The following is a 15,435-nucleotide window of genomic DNA, read 5'->3' on the forward strand; positions in this document are numbered from 1 at the left end:
CATCAATATGAAGAACATGGGCTTGCTTTGGAACCTCAGGCCCATGAACTGATTTAAAGGGCAAGCTGGGTCCATTTCAGTTCTTCTGAACAAAATATATAAAAAGAGCCTTGCTGGGTCAGTACCAAAGCTTAGCGAATCCAACCTCCTGTTTTTTCACAGTGGCCAGCCAGGTTTTTTGTGGGAAGTCCACAAGGATGATATGATGACAGCAGCCTTCTCTTGCTCCTGTAATTGGCCCCTATTCATTGACACGCCATCTCTGATCATAGATGTTAGCAGGTAGCTATCATGACTGGTATGAAAGCTACCTAAGATAGTGGCCTGAAAGTGGCTTGAGGTAGACCAAACCTGGGAAAGGCATAGGAAAAATAAAGTTTTGGAAGAGGGTCAGTTGCCCAAGTCCATATCCTGAAGTCTGCCTTCTTTCTTCTTCAGTGTGAGGAATACTGGTTTACTGTGCAATTGCCTCAAGTCCTGATTTCATACAGTGATGTGAAATGATCTTTGGTCTACTCAGTAGACAGGGCAACAGTTATCCTGTTGTTGTTGTTGTTGTTGTTGTTGTTGTTGTTGCTGTTGCTGTTGCAGTTAAACAACTATTCTGACATTTAAATGGTTTATTAGAGACACAAACGAGTTCACAGTGAATCCTGGAAATTTAAGAACTTTTTCCTCATCTCTTTTTGTGCAAGAGATGAGGCCCCTTCACAAGCAAGCATGCAGAGCCAGCTGATGTCCACCCACTAGGAACAAAGGTTTCAAAATTCTTGCTGCTTCACTCAAATGCCAATTTCTGCTTTCGGCTGTCACTCCCTGCCCATTAATGGTACAGGCTGAAGCAGCTCACTTCACCCTGCTACATCAATGGGCTAGCTATATACACATGTGTAGTAGCTGCTTTCCCTATTGTGCAGTACTGAAGTCTCGTGATTGGATTGGAAAGACCCATGTGATTATTCACGACCACAACTTCCTCTATCCACATGTGTATTCACATTCACCCCAAGGAAGCACCTGTCTCCACAGCTGAGGTGTCTTCATTTACATGGGTATATGTAGGTAAAAGAAGTTCAAAATTCAACGCCACAACAAAATAGCAGAAAGGACCTGAGACAGTGGAGGCTGCGGCAATACCTTGGGGTTCTTTAGTGTGTAGAGAAAGATAACAACCCTGAATCAACCATCTGTGAAACAGCTTAGAGTACACACAATAACACAAATGTGTAAAGGAGGATACAGTATTCCATAAATATTCTGTTTCCCTGCTTTCAATTAGTTTCACACTGACTGTTCCAGAAAATGAATAATAGTAGCATGTGTGTGTGTGTGTGTGTGTGTGTGTGTGTGTGTGTGAATCATTTGTTGTTTGCTTGGGAAAAGATAACACATTATTTTAGGGGGGAAAAATCAATGTTGGCTTATATCGGTTTATTTTGAGAACATAAATTTGCCATGGGTAGGTAGACTGATAGATTTATTTTAGATATCTGTAAAAAAAAAGATCAATAATACCCCTTGTAATGTTTTCTCATGGAATTCCTGCTGCAACATGACAAAGGCATTTGTCAACAAGAATTGCATGGCTTTTTCATTCCACCCCCACCCACTGTGGCCCTTTTTTGGGAAAGGAGGACACAAATTTAGTCACAGTGCAATTTGTTTAAAAAATCTACATATAATGATAAAAACGTCATTGCTAGAAGTTAAGTGAATGGTTAAAGGCCACGATCCAGAGCATGCGTTTTGCATCTGCCAAGCTGTTCTCTTGTTTGCTTCCCTCCTTTCTCCCTCCCCCACCCCACCATGCTGCAGCTCTGTCTCTGGATAAGCATCTATGGTTAAATGGAAAATTATATTTTGCATCATGTGGTTGCCTATGTACTTTCATTAGGAAATAAAATAGGATAATTTTAATGAGGTGCACTGATATCAAAGTGTTTGCTGCTTGGCCACATTAGATATATGATTTTCTGTCATGATAATGAGTTGCATATTAACTTTGTTTTATTGACTTTATAATGATGTATGACTGTGGGGAGGATGACAGATAGCGTGCAGGATTGTGTGTGGGGGGGTAAACAAAATAGATTTGTAAAGCACTTTATAATGTGAAATATGCTATAGAAATATAGAATTGGATTCAGACTGAAATCAGTGGAATTTAAGTCTCATCTATTTCAGTGGGTCTACTCTGCCTAAGTCCTTCATTCTAGTGGTTAATTGGTGGCCCTCAGGATTCCATTGGACTTGAACTCCTGTCATCCCTGACCATGGAGCATCCAGGATGGGAGTTGGAATCTGACACCTGGCGGACCACAAGTTAGCTGCCCCTGCCTGTTTTCAACACATTACTCTTGCAGTTGCTGTACTGTACTACCCTATTAATAAAAAGTGGCTCTTTAATAGATCTTGCTTTACTGTTTGCTTATTCAAAAATAAAATAGGTCTATAGTCTTCCTGGCTGAAATGGAATAGGGCAGATTGCAGCAATAATAAATTTCTTCGTTGGGCTTACAAATGAATGACCTGATCTTGTCGCCTTTTAATCAACCATGCGATGCACTCGCATGATAAGGCGCTGCTGTTCTCTCTGACAGAAACTGCAGAGTGTAGTATAGTGTAGGAATGTCAAATTAGGACTGCAGAAACCCAGGTTCAAATCTCCACTCCAACGTGAAGCTTCCTGAGTGACCTTGTTTCAGTTTTACTTACTGCATGGAGTTGTCTAAGGAGCGGGTAACCACATACACCGCTCTGAGCTCCCTGGACGAAAGGGGTGGGGAAAATGTAAAAAATAATGTAGCACTGATGGCTGGACAGTGGCATAATGATGACAGCACGCACAGTTATTGCATATTGTTTGTGGTGATGGGTAAGAGATTCAGAAGAGGCAGATCTGTTATTTGTACAGTATAGGGGTAGATGGGTCAGCCTATTTCAGTTTCATGTCAGTTTTCCGTGAGGTTAAGCATTATTCTATTCTCTCCTGTTTTATGCAGATTAAAAGAAACAACTCATGAAAAATAGCATTTAAATTGTATGTGGTTCTCTCCCTGATATACCAGTCTAGTAGGCTCTTTCTCCTAAAATATACATTTTCTGTTTTTCTAGGCATTATTCCCTAAAATATGCATGTTGTGTGCATTTCCCCCACAAAATGAGTATTTGGGAGTGTACAGTCTGGCTCTGTCCTGATCCACGTATAAATTTAGGAGCTGTGAATTGTGATTTAAAATGTATTCCTACATCATAGTGGCTGAATGCTAGGAGCCGGAGTCAGGTGTAGGTCAGCAATAAAAAACTCGGCGTCAGTGAACTCTTTATTCAAAGAAACCAAAACAGCACAGCCCTAGTGATCACAGCAACTCTTCTCAATAGGTCGTGCCCCAATGGGACAGCTGTGAGGACTGAAGGTCCCTGTATTCCCATTGCTTTCTATGGCCCCTCCTCCAGTTCCTTCCCCAGCAGCCTGGGCCTCTGTTGTTCTGTCTCTCTTTGCTCTGCCCTCTTCATTTCTCTCTGTGTTCAAGGAGAACAGGCGGAGGGGAGCTGATCACAGCAGAAGGGGGAGACTCCCTGGCTTCTTCAGCAGCCTGCTTCATCTCTGTCTCCTGGCCCCACTCCTACCCTGCTTTTGCTTCTGGGCTACTCTCTGCCTGAGCCTCTTCTTGATCATTAAACCCTGTTGCCACTTCAGTTTCTGACATCTCTTCCCAGTCTTCTCCCTCTGACCACACATCATCATCCCACCACCAACCCCCTGGCTCTGAGCCTTCTTTCCCTGGGGGTTCCTCTGGGGGTTCCCCCACTAGTGCCTCCCACTGCTCCTCTGCATCCAGCCAGTCTATGACCCTGAAAGACCAACAGGAATGCAGAAGCCAGTGTAGCTCCATACAGTGGGCAAATGAGCTAGCCTACTTACAGTGATTGTGATCCGACTTTAAGCTCAGTGGTTGGTATATGTATATATAAATATATGCATCCAAGAGGGACTGGGAAAAATCCAGTCCCCTGCCCGTTCTGCAAGAGAAGCCCATGGAACAAAAGTGGGTTGGTTGTTGCAGCACCATGGACAGCTCCATGCTGCAAAGGGAGTCACCATGAAGTCCTGTCCCTAATCTACATGACCTTGTGCTATGGTATCAGATTCAGCGGGGTCTTGCAAGCCACACAATGGTTCCTTGATCACTGATTGGAAACCCATCTGGCTCCTTAGCTAGTGGCAATCCAAGTCAATTTTGTGACCACTGTTGGATTCCATGGTCATGACAACTCCACACTCCTCTAACACATGTCCCTTTTTTCTTTAATAGTCTTTAATCCTTAATGATATGAATTGTTCTTCATTCTTATTATGGAGCTGCATCTGTTCCCCACACTGCAGAGTTACACTCCGTATATAACTCAGTATTCTTCTTTACGTTTTCCTGAATGGTTTCCTTCATTTCGTCCCATGTACTTTTAAGTGGACTAAGGATGGAAAACTTAAGGAGAAACTTTTAAAATAATGAAACATGTTTATATTAATGCAAATAATCAGTGCTTTGTGAATAGTATTTTATTTTATTTTGCAAAATTGCCGGAGTAAATTTTACCAGCAAAGTCCACGTTGATATCTGGTTGTAAATACATTAACCTTGAATGTTCTTTAGTGGGAATCCATCAAAAAATATTGAGGGTCTAATTATATTTATATGCATGCAGTTTCTGAAAATACAGGTCAATTAATTGCTGAGATTTAATTTAGATATTTTTCACTGAGTCTGCAATTCATGTTCATTTTGGCTAAATTACCCTTGTTTCTTCATCTTATTTGCAAAAAAGGAAAGAAAAGACTTCTGCTTATTGAACTATTACTACAGGATCCAGCTTCCCCCCTAAATTACACACTTTTTGCATAAATGTGCCTAATTACCTGAATTCAGTTTTGATTAGCAGTGTTAATTGATGCAGCTGTGGATGGGATCTGTTTACCTAAATTACCATGTGCAAACAGCAATACGTCTGAAAGTGAATATGCTGAACTGAAAATACTAATTAGCTGAGACAGATTGTTATTCAAGTCACATCTCAGGGCCTTTTTAATGAAAGCCTGGATATGTCAGGGCTTTATGATATGCAGACAGAAATATCTATATTACATACGATTTCCTAAAGTTAATTCATGAGAGCAGATGGGAAGTCGTTTGGGCTTCTTAGGATTTACTTCTAGTGTTAAATATGAATATTGTGCTTTATTGACAACATAGACATTGTTTTGGAACCCCCTGCTTAAAAAATCATAGTGAATACTATGACAACAAAACCAGAATTTATATTTTGAAGCTAGTGCTCAGATCTTCCAAGAGTTCTGATTACTAGGAGTACTTTGCACTAAGTACATTACTGTGTCACCTGGAAGATGTTCATGGGACCAAGAAAAGTGCTCCTATGTCATTCACGGCATGAAAATCTGATTAAGGAATAGCATAAGAAAGGGATGGACAAAACTGTTAATTTCAGTTCCTCTCTCCCAGTCTTAAGTTTGCTTTGCCACATTTCTTGAATCAGTTTGTATTTTTTTTTTCCTTCTGAAAAGGCTATCCTTTCAGGGCACATTTCTACTATTATACATACTTGTATGCAGTTTCTTAGTATCCACATGTTTGCAAGCAATTTTTCCTAATATAATCATTTTTGTATGTTTGAATCCAAATATATATGCATTTTATACACTCATTCTGTACACACTCTTTATTCTTTTCTCTTTTTAGAACATCACAAAATTCATGAAGTGAATTTTACAGGATAACTCATTTCATGTACTGTTTTGGGAAACACAAGGTAGGTAGGTTCAAATAAAAATGTGACCCATCCTTAGCACCATGACTATGACTATGAGTCTGAAAAACAGGGACTGACTAGTAATCTCATAGCCTTCTGGTTACATATCTTCCTGGCCTTAGGCACAATAGTGTAAGTGCTGTCTTAAGTTCATTCTGAGCTCATTTTATTTAGGTTCCCAGCCATGACCAGAGATTGCTGATGGACACAAGGTTGACTCCAGGACTAAAGTGGCTTTGGGCAAAGTGTCCTCTGTTGGTTAGTCCTTGTGGATTTACCTGGGGAAATTGTCAGCACTCCGAGCATCTGTCCTTTACTCATAGTGCACTAGGAGGGTCCTACTAGGCTTCTGAGATCTTGGCAGTTCCCCAAGGATAAAGGACCTGCTGGTTTGGTTGTAATATTAAACCATAGTCTAGAGTAGCATTGTGTACAGGAACATCACTCTCATACTCTCCCTGTTCTCTCTCCTCTCTGCTGTGACTACAAGAAGCAGATTGGAAACATTTTCTTCCTTTTAAAACAAACCTCGGTTTATCCTCAGGGCTTGACACCTGTGGAAGAAAATCCCACAAATGCTTTGCCTCTTTCATAAAAAAATATATATATGAAATTTCTGCTCTTCCTGCAAAATCAACTGCATAGGACAACTGCCTCACTCTGTCTAATGGTAGAGCCAGCCCTGTCTGGGTGAAGGATTCATATATGTCATTCCCCACCCTTTTATATGAAAAGCTTATATCTTTGAATGACTGTGTTGCATATATTTTAGAACATCTGAGTTGGCTATAAGGGTGTGAAGATTAATGTGTTCTGTTGCTGAGAAAGTGGTTGCTGAGAGATGGTCGTCGTCCCCTCATAATATTGGAGTTTGAGGTTCTCCAATAAAGCTGAATAGTAGAAAATTCAGGACAAAAATAGAGGAAGTGCTTCTGCACATTGTTAAATTATGGAATTTGCTCCCATAAGATATGGTGATAGCCCACAACTCAGAATGCTTTAAATGGAGTTAAACAAATTCATGGAAGCTGCTATGGTGGGCTGTAGACTATCTCCAGGATCAGCTGCAGTGTGCCTCTAAATATGACTGGAGAGCATCAGTGGGAGAAGGTATTTGTGCTCATTGTTTGCTTGTGAGCTTCCTATAGGCACCTGGCTAGCCACTGCAGGACACAGGATGCTTAACTAAAAAGGCCTTTGGTCCGACAGGGCTGTTTTTGTTTTCCTTAACAGTGAGGATGCAGCGGCTAGAACAGATTTAACCAGACGGATTCAGGCTCAGCCACAACCTTCTCTCAGTCCAACCAACAGGGTCATTGTAAGGCTATAATGGGAGAACTGTGTACATTGCTCTGAGCTCTTTGGACTAAGGACCAGTGTCGGATAACCAAATAGGTAGAGTAGGCACTGGCCTATGGGCCCCACACCTTTTACAGGTCCTGTGACAACGGATCAAAATAATATTGATTTGATCTTGAAATAAAGTTACAATCAAGCTTTCTTAGTTCAATGTTATCCCACTAGAGCACACACACGAGGGGGCTCCAAGATTTCGACTACCTAGGGGTATCCACAGGGTTTAATCCAGCACTGGAAAGGACAAGTTAAAACTGTAATCAATAAAAAACCCACTACATTGTGGTGACAGAGATATTATGTCATTTCTTCTTTGCTGACCCTGCTTTGTCTGTCAGACTTAAGCTACACAAACCACTTTATTATGTGGGGAAATCATTCGTGGGCTGCACCATTTTAGACTGTTCGTGAGGCATTGTGCTTTTGAATGTTCACTCTCCTCGAAGAAAGCCCTCTCATACATAGAAAACTTGTATGTCAGAGATAAATCTAGCCATAAGTCTTTATGGTTTTCTTTGTGCAGAGAATTTTTTTTTAAATAATACAGTGCTGTAATTCCCTCACCTGTACAGCCTAAAGTGTAACTACTAGGAATGATTGAACACAATAAGGTGTTGGTACAGACTGAGAATTATACAACATTACCAGGAAATGTCTATTTGTGCAATACATGCTTGCAGCACTCTTAAGACACTTGAAGAAAGAGTGGAATCCTAATCACGTTTACTCAGAAGGAAATCCCATGCAGCTTAATAGGATTACTTGATAAGTGTTGTTAGAATTTGAGCCTAAGGAATACACCAGTCTAACAACAAAATGCAGCATCAATGTCTTATAGGTGAGAAAATGATGGGATAACATGAAAATATCAAGGTCAAATAGTAACAATCTTGCGGCATATTTTTTAAAATTTTTTGCTTATAAGACCTTTAGGGCAAGAATGATGCCTGTCTTTGTGCAATGCAAAGCACAACAGCTCCAGTGAGCCCCCTCACAGTCTCTTGGTGCTACTGAAATATAAGTATTAAATAATTCAAGACTAATAAAGATAGGAAACTGCAGAGCTAGAGGGAAGCAACTCTGCAGCTAAAGCTGAACAGAGGTTGATAAAATATTGGACCTTGTTTTAGTGATATCAGCAGAAGAAGCCGTAATGCTGTGTGTTTCTGTGAAAACCATGCAGCAAAAGTATTGTCAGCAAACTTTCCAATGCATAAGGGATTTTAGAGGTCTGATCCTCAAGATATCTCTTGTGTCAGTTCTAGATCCTACAAGGGCTGCAGTGTCATAGCAAGATCAACAATAATTCTTATTTCTCCTCTGCAGACACAAGGCTGATTTCCTCATTATGTCTTGATCAGTTAAACTCTCTAGAAAATCATGTTAATATATCAGTTTCATATCATATACCTGTCATTTGTGTTGAATGAAGCTGGTAATCATCACATTTGGAGTAGGTCCAGATTGTAATATTTCCTTCTTCACAGAATCTCAAGCAGAAGTATATTGTTACATGGCAACCAATCTCTGGACAGTGCAAGATTCCAGGGGCTCCAGACACTTTTGAAGGGTTTGGTTTCCTTGGAATTAGGGACAGTTGAGATTGTGGTACCTTTGTGATACATGGTTTGTTCACAGATATACAACCTGAGCCTACAATAGAGGGGCTCGCAGCATTGGCACCCCAATTAGTTCTTGCTTTTCCCACAGCTGCAGTATCGATTCAAATAGGAATTGAGCATGGCTCTGTCTCTCCCAGCTGTCCAGACTGCAACTTGCTGCTTCTCACTTCTAGCTCCCACACACAACTCCCAACTCTGTCCTTTGTTTTTCTAACTATTAGTGAGTTCAGGGCAGGGGGCCCACCCATTTTCTGTTTGGCACAGAGCCACTTCCTTTGTTCCCTTAATAGCCCATCCTTAGAAAGCCTTTACCCCACCAGAAAGCTAGCTTGGCTCTTCCAGGAATTGAATCTGTGCTGGATCCAGGAATTAGAAGGGGCCTCAAGCATACAGCCTACCCTTGTCCCCAAACTCATAACAATATTTAATAGTATTTAAACTAATTATGCCTAAGGACATTTGTTGAAAGCTTCATCTTAAATGAATTTAGACCTAAGCCCTTAATTAAAAGAAAAACTAAATAATAGAATCATAGAATTGTCGAGCTGGAAGAGGCCCCGAGGATCATAGCTTCATAGACCAGGAGGAAACAAGCTTGCTCTATCTTCCATGTGGCAGCCCTTTAGATATTTGAAGATGGCTATCATAGCTCCTCTTAGTCTTCTCTTTACCGAGCTAAATATACCCAAGTCCCTCAACCTTTCCTAATAAGGCTTGGTTTTCACATCCTTGATCATCTAAATCACCCTCCTCTGCACACATTCTAACTTGTTAATATCCTTCTTAACTTGTGGTGCCCAGAACTGGACACAATATTCCTGGTGTGGTCTGAATAAAGTGGGACTATTCCTTCCCTTGATCGGGACACTATACTTCTGTTGATGCAGCCTAGAATAGCATTAGATTTTCTTTTTTTTGCTGCTGCATCACATTGTTGACTCATGTTAAGCTTGTGGTCTACTAAGACTCTGAGATTCTTTTCATATGTACACTACTAACAAGCCAGGTGCCTCCATCTTATATTTGTGCAGCTGGTTCTTCCTGCCTAAATGTAGAACTTTACATTTGTCTCTATTGAAATTCATTTACGTATGTAGTGTACAAGGTAGATGCTATAAACTCCTGAGATTAGTCAAAAGATGGGAAATAGTACGTGTCTATCCCTCTCCAGTAAAGTATTACTGTCAACTATTATTAAACCTTTGCTATCAACCATTGTTATTATAGTCGCCTGTTGTGATATTTTCATGTTGTATAGATACACAATTTGGATTTGCATTGCTAAATTGTGTAAATAGCCATCCAGTCTCCCAGATGTTGAGAGTCCTTAAGAACAATTGCTCCTCCTCCTCGGGTATTTGTAATGTGTGTTAAAGAAATACATAAGGGAAGGTGTAGCATGAGTATGGGAAGGTGTAGCATGAGAATGTTGAGCTCTGCCTGCTCAACATTTTTATCATCTATGAGTTAAAGAGGAACTTTCTAAAGCCTAGAACCTCTGCAGTCGTGGAGGCCACCCAAAAAAATCAGGGTTCTAAAACACTTGGGTAGAGCAGAGTTGATGAATGACAGAGCAGCAGAGCCAGTGCGTTCATCTGCATTGTGTGCTATCCTAGTACATATGTTAAATTAACACACATTAGTAACGCCTGTAGAAGTAGTAGCAACTGCCAATCTGAAAAAGCAATAAGGAAAAAGAGGTCCATATTGTCATAGGGATTAGGATTTACTGACACTTATTTCGCATGACAGTTGGTCTTGCAAGCAGATTTAGATCAGAAGTGATATTCTTGGGAATTGACAAAGTGGCATGTTGAGCACACTGATTTGGCATGTATCTATGTGTGATAGGAGCCCTGGGAAAATGAGAACCTGCATTTTGTCATTTTCAAAATGAAATATTGATGTGGGGCACATAAATTCAAAGATTGTATCCTCAGAGCTTAAATGTCTTTGAAAATCTGGTACCTTCTGACTCGGTAGGGTTTGACTCATATTGGAATGCTAGAATTCCCCACCCCCAATTGTTATTTATTTTTGACATTTATACCCTGCCTTTCTATAAAATATTCAGTATGGTGTAGGTTGTGTAGCTTTGATCTTGCTTGCATTTCCTTTTTCTGGCAAATTTAGGTGCCATGCCTATGCTCCTATGTTGGAAGTATGTGTCATTGAAGCCAATGGGACCTCTGAGTAGACATGCATAGGATTGTGCTGTAAATCTTCTAGTACCGGTATTTGTGCTTGAAATTTGTCTACCAGGATTGTGGAGGTGCTTAGAAATCTAATCTTGAAAAGTATTTGATGGGATAAAATATTACTATCCCCCTTTAAAACAACATTGATTGTTTTATCTAAGGTTTATATTCTGGTTCAGATTTGCAAGCACTGATCACTCAAACGAAATGGTAAAATAAGCTACTATGATTTGTGAAGGACAAAGAATTCTTTACACCTTTTTTCCCTCTTTTAAAGGTGATGAAATATTAATCAGATTCTGCTGCAGCACACAAAATTTAATCGCATTGTTCCCAAACCTCATTTTTGAAAGCTTATTCTCATGATATTATTGCCTGGAGCTAAATCAATGTTCACATGAGAGATTTGGTAAAATGAAACTTGTATATACAATAGATTCACAAGGCTTTTCTTTTTTTATTATCTGCCTCCAAATATCTCTCATTTTTTCTTAGTGGGTAAGCTGGCTCTAATGCATAAACATTGCAGTTAGCAAATGAACCATACATTTTCCAGAGCCCCCTTAACTGTCTAGTTTCTTTTTAAAGGGTTGAAATAAAAAAAGCTATGCTTCTAAGCAGTTTTGAGAATATTTTAATGAGCACATTCAGAGATGATCAAGCCTGGATATATTCTCAGTAATATAATGCATGTCAGCTCTTCCCAAATAATGTCTGGTTGTAATTTTAATGAAAGTTCCAGCTATTTATTATCCTATCTATAGGCTATTAACAACCCAATACATAAGTCACAGAACCAAATGAGATATCCAGCGGCTAACACAGTTAGGCCTGTAAATCAGGAGGAGTCACTCTAAACTGAGCTGCATTCTTAAAACATCTTTATCTGTACTATAAAGAGCTGTGTTTATCTGGGTGGCGGGGAGCTGCTGGCAGTAATTGGCTGAGGTGTTGTGATGCCACGGGAAATTCCAGCTGCTGAAGGAATAAAGATATGAGTTTTGCCATAGTTATTCTCATTTGGTAAACTCTTCTTAGACCATTGTACATGAGGTCACCATGCACAGAACCACAAAACTGCAAGATTATTAAATAGGACTGGATATTTTGATTGTATAATGCCAGTGACTTAACAACTGCACTAGTTCCATATCCAATTGCAAACCCAGAGCTGGTCTAAATTAATGTAGCTTTGAATGCCTTAGGAGCAGGTTACCTGAAAGATTGCCTCCTCTTGCAGACAGTGGCATAGTAATAGGGGGCAGGGGGGCGCGCTGCCCCGGGCAGCAGGCTGGGCAAGGGGCAGCAGGCTGGGCGGGGCTGACCACCTCTGACGACTGCTGCTGCGCGACGCGGCCACCGCATGGAGGAGAAGCCCCGATGCAAGCGAGATTGCCTCACTCCGCGGCTTGCTCGCGGGGTTTGCCGTGTAGCCGTGTCACATGCCTCCTATGCATGCATGCGTCGCACGTCATGACGTGTGACGCATGTGCGCAATGGACACCCCGCCCCCTGGCGGGGTGCCTTTGGGTTTGCCACCCCCGGGTTTGCCCCCTTTGGGTTTGCCGCCCCAGGGCAGATTTTTTGGAATCACCTCACCAAGAAGAAGCTCGTCTGGTGGCTTCTTTTTGATGCCAGGTGAAGACCTTTTTATTCACCAAGGCCTTTGTGTTAAATCCAGAAGATTGTTTTGTGTTGTCTCTGTTGTGAGAGAGCTGTCTTTTATAATTTATTGTTTTAATAGTGATAATTATAGTTACTTGACAGAAAATACATGTTAAAAACCTCTTTAAATGTGACATTTTTGTGTAGATTTGTTTTATTAAATAGCATATTTATGTAGGAATGGGATAGAGCAGACTTATAGGTGAACACTTGACCGTGACATGGAGTGGAAATAAGAGTGATTTGTCAGTCCTCAAAAGAAGTAAATAAAAGCTTATAGATGTATCCTGCTTAAGATGTTTCTAGCTGGCACCTAAGAGACAATCACCTCGGTTGCAAATGAGGATTTCTGAAGAATTCCAGAACTGGGTTACCGCAGCTGGAAAAGTTCCCTACTTAGTTGACATCTGCCTCACCCTGTGAAGGAGGGCTCACTCAGAGAAAGGCATCAACAGACAAAGTTAAAAGTGAAGGCAGGTTGCCATAGAAGTAGATACCTTCTCAGGCATCTTATCAAAGTGTCTGCTGTTAACTAAGCTCCAGGCTTTACTTGCTACTTCCAGAGTATTCAGGCATGGCTATATTTTCTCTTTATGCTCCGCGACAGCAACAGTGGGGGACAACTTTAAACACTGACTCATTTCAGTTTCAAAGCATTGCAGTTCAACTGTTTAAATGCATGTTTCATTTCCCCCGGTTAACATATGCAAAATAGTTTTCTTGTTTCAACCCTTTAAATAATTGAAGGAAGTGTTGTTGCTTTAGAAAATTGTACACACAAACACGCACACACCTCTCTCTACACACACAGCACCAGACAGTCCCAGTTTATTTGAAAGCATCAACTTCAGTTACTGAAACCGTCTGGTTAATAAGTGTGGTCTGTTAACCCTTTCTGACTTCTAAAATGGCATCGTGCTGGAGGTTTGAAAAAGTACACTTTGGTTGCCTGTTGCTCTGAATGTATTGGTCATAGGTGGAGGAAATGTGGAAAGAGATGGAAATCTCTTTCCTATTCAAGTGGAAACTGTTTAGTGAGATTTGAGGCAGGTTCCATAAACATAAGGTGGCAGATGAAGTCACAGAACCATACTTTGAAAAGTCCATTACAAATGTCTTGCAGCAATTGAACAGTGAATACTGATTTTGCGTGGTACGGCTGCAAGACAAATGACTCTGTAGTGAAAGAAAATCTAATGTTAATTAATCTTCAACAAGGTTTAGTGGATGGTAGAATTTATGTGTTGTACATCTTACTGGATTGAAATTGCATGAGGAGGAGGAAACCTGGCTATAATTCTGATGCTGCCATGCAAGTCATTTGGATAGGTTAACATTAAACAAATGTAATAGATTTTTTTAAAAAATAAAAAAATCCAGCCATGCTAACAGCAAAAGAGTACATTAAATCAGAGGGAATAGTTTTAAGAACTACCACTTTAAATAACTATCCAAATTCTGAACCTGTTCCTGTATGGGAAATTCCAATTCCTTCCAAAACAAGTTTAATACTATTATACATTCATGACTACAATGGGGCTTATTCCCAAGTAAAGTGCGCGTAGGATTTCAGTCAGAACCTAGCCCTGCCCAAGGGACAATGGAAAAAGCACAGCAACCGCCACATCCAAAGCCCTGGAGACTCCAGCCAGTCATGGCAGAAGGTGGGAAGGCTCTGTTCTTTTCCAGGCTGGTGCAATAGAGCAGCTTGAAACAGGCCCCTCACCTGAAAACAGAATGGCATAAGATACAGAAGATCCTTGTCTTACTTAGCTCTGACCCACCTGTGAAACCCTCTGTAGCCTCCTGTTTGCTTGGGTAGAGATCAGGCCGTGGCTGCAGTGAAGCTCCTCCTCTCGGTGGTTCTTATCTCTGTTGATGAAAGTCAACAGAGAGGCTTCTGTGCTTCATTCTAACCTCCCCCAGCCATCCACATCAGGGGTCCTAGGGTTGTTCCCTTAATCTATGTAAATGGTCTGGAGTTTAGATAAATACAATTTACTTTCTAAATATAATCTGATTTTTAAATTCTTAGGAGCACTGAGTATATTCTCACATCATATGCCAAATGAACATGAGACGTGCAAATCGGATTTATCTGTGATCTGTTCTATCATTTAAGATTCAGAAAATTCTCAGAATTTTTCTTGAGGAGATAGGATATATGGTATGTTGCTTGTCTGCCATGCCTCTCCTTTGTCTGTCTTTCGATAGGAAGTCAATAAAAATGATTAGAGCTGGCACCTCACAAAATGTACGCCCTTAAACCATGAAGCTATAATACTGTGAAGATTTTTTCCCCTGACCTTTTCAAATTACGTCCAACCATCTGGGGAATTTCTCAGTGACTAGAGGTAATAAGGTTCAATCCTTTTTGCTGGTTGGCTTCAAATTCAGCTCCTCACAAGCCTTAATTTATCTATTCTTTTTATCTCGACCTTGGCATCTTTTCAATACTGTAATCCATGCATCTAATCTTGCTTGTGTTTCTCTTCCCACGCCCCCTTCTTCCCCACTCAGGTTTTGCTGCACAATCAAACTGTGAAAACTACAGCCATGAAAGGCCCTCCATTTATTGCATTCTCCAAAAATGTGATATTAGCATGGGAGGCTAAGCTGGTATGTTGCCTTTTGAGAGGCGCTTGTTGAATTTAATTAGTTTTTAGATTTCATCTCCAACCTGCATCTCAGTTCTTTGCCATCCTGGGTGATTTATGCTTCAGTTGCTTTACATTCTATAAAACTTTCTAAACTTAGCTGTGCCGTTG

At 40.6% G+C, this 15,435-nt stretch overlaps 1 long non-coding RNA gene across 7 annotated transcripts in view; it reads left to right on the forward strand.

Moving 5' to 3' along the window:
* The window catches only part of LOC118091582 (uncharacterized), a 97,866-nt gene that overhangs the window by 66,894 nt on the left and 15,537 nt on the right, over nt 1–15,435 (forward strand). For 5 of the 7 annotated variants that reach the window (XR_015945838.1, XR_015945839.1, XR_015945842.1 and 2 more), the window contains one exon: nt 15,188–15,286. The exons of 1 other annotated variant lie outside the window; for it this stretch is intronic. This is a non-coding gene — a long non-coding RNA (uncharacterized LOC118091582). Of the gene's footprint in view, nt 1–5,756; nt 5,827–15,187; nt 15,287–15,435 lie in introns of all 7 variants that reach the window. One more of the 7 variants, XR_015945840.1, reaches the window with a different exon arrangement.

This window comes from Zootoca vivipara, chromosome 9 (genome assembly GCF_965207765.1).
Source record: "Zootoca vivipara chromosome 9, rZooViv2.hap1.1, whole genome shotgun sequence".
NCBI classification, from domain to species: Eukaryota; Metazoa; Chordata; class Lepidosauria; order Squamata; family Lacertidae; genus Zootoca; species Zootoca vivipara.